Source organism: Schistocerca nitens, chromosome 2 (genome assembly GCF_023898315.1).
Source record: "Schistocerca nitens isolate TAMUIC-IGC-003100 chromosome 2, iqSchNite1.1, whole genome shotgun sequence".
Lineage (NCBI taxonomy): Eukaryota > Metazoa > Arthropoda > Insecta > Orthoptera > Acrididae > Schistocerca > Schistocerca nitens.
Genome location: NC_064615.1, coordinates 356284224 through 356289048, shown reverse-complemented (window position 1 = coordinate 356289048; position 4825 = coordinate 356284224). Strand labels below are relative to the sequence as shown.

At 43.8% G+C, this 4825-nt stretch overlaps 1 non-coding gene across 1 annotated transcript; it reads left to right on the top strand.

The window, feature by feature from the left end:
- The first annotated feature begins 4312 nt into the window (after positions 1 to 4312).
- Positions 4313 to 4387, top strand: Trnas-cga (transfer RNA serine (anticodon CGA)). The gene has a single exon. It is a non-coding gene; the product is annotated as a tRNA-Ser (tRNA).
- Positions 4388 to 4825: the final 438 nt, after the last annotated feature.

Genomic DNA, 4825 nt, shown 5'->3' with positions numbered 1-4825 from the left:
TGCGTCTGAATGACTGTGGAGTAATGGCAGCCCATTCGTCCGCAGGAGCCAAAACTAGAGAAGTTAGTGAAGTTGAACGGTGGTGACTCGAATGGAGTCGATGTTCTAACTCATCCTAAATAGATTCCATGAGATTTTGGTTGGGACTCTGGGCGGGACTCTGGGCAGACCAGTCCATTTCAGGAATGCCATTGTCCACCATTGCCTCACAGATGCTACTTTATGACAGGGTGCATTGTCCTGCTGGCACAAACAATAATTGTCGCCAATCTGTTCCTCTCCTGTACGCAGCACACAGTGCTGTCAAATGCGTTCATGTTCTTCTGCATTTAGCGTTTCTTAACTGCAGTAAGGCTTGGTTCAAATGGCTCTGAGCACTATGGGACTTAACATCTTAGGTCATCAGTCCCCTAGAACTTAGAACTAGTTAAATCTAACTAACCCAAGGACATCACACACATCCATGCCCGAGGCAGGATTCGAACCTGCGACCGTAGCAGTCGCGCGGTTCCGGACTGCGCGCCTAGAACCGCGAGACCACCGCGGCCGGCCCTGCAGTAAGGCGACCATACCTTAACCATGAAAAACAACTCCATACGGTAACATCACCTCCTTTGTACTTCTCTGTTGGTACTTCAACTGCGCGTTTTCCAAGCATTCTCCAAATCCAAACCCACGTCAAAAGGTTTGGCGTGATTCGTCACTAAAAATCACTTATTTCCAGTTATCCACTGTCCAGCGACATCGCTATTTACACCACCTTGATGGACACTTAGCACAGACTGCAGAAATGAGTGGCTCGTGAGGACCTGCCCGACCATTGTACCCCATTCTTTTTAACGCCCAACGCACAGTCATTGTGCAAGCTGGGGTGCTGGGGGCACTTACAAACGCACGATTAATTCCTTCCTCTGATTTCGTGTGAATTTTTACAACACCCTGTGCAACGCTCGTTGGTCCGTGTCCTTCAGTACGTGAGGTCTTCCTGGTCTTGATTTAGCTGTGGTTATTCCTTCACGTTTGCACTTCACTGTCACATCGAGTAGACTTTGGAAGCTTTAGAAGAGTTGATATACAGGGTGAGTCACCTAACGTTACCGCTGGATATATTTCGTAAACCACATCAAATACTGACGAACCGATTCCACAGACCGAACGTGAAGAGAGGGGCTAGTGTAATTGTTTAATACAAACCATGCAAAAATGCATGGAAGTATGTTTTTTAACACAAACCTACGTTTTTTTAAATGGAACCACGTTAGTTTTGTTAGCACATCTGAACATATAAACAAATAGGTAATCAATGCCGTTTGTTGCCTTGTAAAATGTTAATTACATCCGGAGATTTTGTAACCTAAAGTTGACGCTTGAAACCTCCGACGTTCACTTGCGTGTTGTAAAAAACAGCTGCAACATACATCGCGTTTCTACAGAATGATCTGCCAACGTTACTCGAAAATGTCCCACTGGAAACGCGTCGACGTATGTGGTGTCAGCATGATGGTGCACCTGCACATTCCGCAATTAACACTAGGCTGACCCTTGACAGGATGTTCGACGGGCGTTTCATAGGACGTGGAGGACGCATAAATTGGCCAGCCCGTTCTCCTGATGTTACACCTCTGGACTTCTTTCTGTGGGGTACGTTAAAAATGGTTCAAATGGCTCTGAGCACTATGGGACTCAACTGCTGTGGTCATCAGTCTCCTATAACTTAGAACTACTTAAACCTAACTAACCTAAGGACATCTCACACATCCATGCCCGAGGCAGGATTCGAACCTGCGACCGTAGCAGTCGCACGGTTCCGGACTGCGCGCCTAGAACCGCGAGACCACCGCGGCCGGCTGGGGTACGTTAAAGGCGAATGTGTACCGTGATGTGCCTACAACCCCAGAGGATATGAAACAACGTATTGTGCCAGCCTGCGGCGACATTACACCAGATGTACTGCGGCGTGTACGACATTCATTACGCCAGAGATTGCAATTGCGTGCAGCAAATGATGGCCACCACATTGAACATCTATTGGCCTGACATGTCGGGACACACTCTATTCCACTCCGTAATTGAAAACGGAAACCACGTGTCTACGTGTACCTCACCCCTCATGGTAATGTACATGTGCGTCAGTGAAAAAGACCAATAAAAAGTTGTTAGCATGTGGACATAATGTGCTGTTCCAGTCTCTTCTGTACCTAAGGTCCATCACCGTTCCCTTTGGATCTCTACGTAATTCGGTGCTCTCCGATACACACGATCGAACAGCGGAGGAGTGGTACTCAAGCGTCAACTTTAGGTTACAATATCTCCGGATGTAATTAACATTTTACAATGCAACAAACGGCACTGATTACGTGTTTGTTTATATGTTCAGATTTGCTAACAAAACTAACGGGTTTCCATTTAAAAAAAACGTAGGTTTGTGTTAAAAAACATACTTCCGTAATTTTTTTTATGGTTTGTATTGACCAATTACACTAGCCCCTCTCCTCACGTTCGGTCTGTGGAATCGATTCGTCAGTATTTGATGTGGTTTACGAAATATATCCAGCGGTAATGTTAGGTGACTCACCCTGTATACCTGATAGATCTGTTACTCTGATGACTATTCTCCGTTCAAAGTCACTGAGCTCTTCTGACCAACCCATTCTACTGACAACAGAGTGATGGTTCAAATAGCTCTGAGCACTATGGGACTTAACATCTATGGTCATCAGTCCCCTAGAACTTATAACTACTTAAACCTAACTAAACTAAGGACAGCACACAACACCCAGTCATCACGAGGCAGAGAAAATCCCTGACCCCGCCGGGAATCGAACCCGTGAACCCTGGCGTGGGAAGCGAGAACGCTACCGCACGACCACGAGCTGCGGACAAACAGAGTGATCTCCACCTCCTTATATGATGGCTGGTCTCATGACATCTACTAATCAATCCCGCATGACATGGGTGTCTGGACTCTTTAGATCAGAGAGCTGTGCAGGTATGTCGTATGACGGTATTTTGTTTACAAGACGCCGATGTGCTATCATATCTAAGGGTTTTTATAGGTGCATAAACAGTGCATTAACCCGAGATGCAGTGCGTGAGGGGGGGGGGGGTTAATTATCTTCGCCATTTAATAAAAACAGACAAACTATTTTTGCGGTCATCCAGAAACCGGTGGAGAACATACTGACCATAATTTCCAGTCTGCAAGTCCACATTACTCATTGTATTCACTGAAAAATAATTTTCGTACTTGATATTTACTCAGTGGGATAAGGAACTATGACAATAAATAGAAGTTTTGAGTTTCAACTAATTGACATATTCATTGTAAGTTCACACACACAAAACATACTAATATTCCTGATAATAATGATTATGTACCTATCGGAAACAGAACTATTAACAGTTCAGAGGTGATCTCTACAGGAAGTTCCAAGTCAAATGGTCTATCACCCAGACTTCTAATCATCAAAGTTAAGTGCTCGCCTTAAAAGTGGAAAATAATCTCACCGCTTCCCAAGCGGTTTTGTCAACATTACGGGCGGCACACAGTTACTTCTGTGAAATCTAAGCGATACAGGACAGTGAACAGTCCTCATGAGTTCACTTCTTGCCTTTACCGAAAACACTTTTGGTAGCTATCTGACTGTGACATCATCTGAGGCACAGCGTACTTAGGCGTTTGACGTGACGCGGATAGGGTGATACCTCAGTGCGAAGTGTCCCTTTCTCTGCCTCACTGGCCGTATCTATATAGGGGTAAAGCTGACCGCGGAACGGGTCATCTGCGATCAACCGCTCTAGGCACAGGTAGCAGCGTCTAAATGGCCACTTTCTCGGACATGTATTAATTAATATCTCTATTGCGTAACAATTTACGGTCTTCATAATTTTTATTTAATTAAGAGTTAAGTTTGCTTTAATTACTGAACGAGTTTTAGCACGACTGCATGTAAACTTTTCTGGATATAACTTTTAGAACGGAACCGACAGTACAAAATGACCTCTGATTTGCCTCTTTAAGAGTCGGCGTAGTGATAGCTATGTACACTAAACTCTTAAAACTTGGTACGGCTTTATTATTTCATTAATGTAATCGAGTGCTGCAATTAGAATTTTCAATAACACTTGCAAATCCAGAATGAGATTTTCACTCTGCAGCGGAGTGTGCGCTGATAATGAAACTTCCTGGCAGATTAAAACTGTGTGCCGGGCCGAGACTCGAACTCGGGACCTTTGCCTTTCGCGGGCAAGTTGGGAAGGTAGGAGACGGGGTACTGGCAGAAGTAAAGCTGTGAGGACGGGGCGTGAGTCCTGCTTGGGTAGCTCAGTTGGTAGAGCACTTGCCCGCGAAAGGCAAAGGTCCCGAGTTCGAGTCTCGGCCCGGCACACAGTTTTAATCTGCCAGGAAGTTTCAACACTTGCAAATGATACTTAATCTATTATTAACATTTTAGTTCCAAATTTAGTTTTTAGTAAATAACTTGAAAACTATTAGAGGTAGCTTAATGGAGTTACTGTTTTTATATCAAACTGAGGCTACATACGTATTTTCATCTTTCTGAGAGTAATATTTCGCGTCTTCAAATTTTCCAAAAAACGATGATTTGGAGCAAAATATTCCCCGATCAAGTTGTGACTTGTAACAATTGATTGTGACATACATTTACACATTCTGAACAATTCTTAGCTTTCTAGCTTCATTATTTAGCGCCACTTATTTTTTTCTTAAAATAATAAATTTAGCTAAACACATTATTTAGATCATTCTGATATTTCACAAGCTTAACATCAATATACTGAAGCATACACAGACAAAATTTGGGAA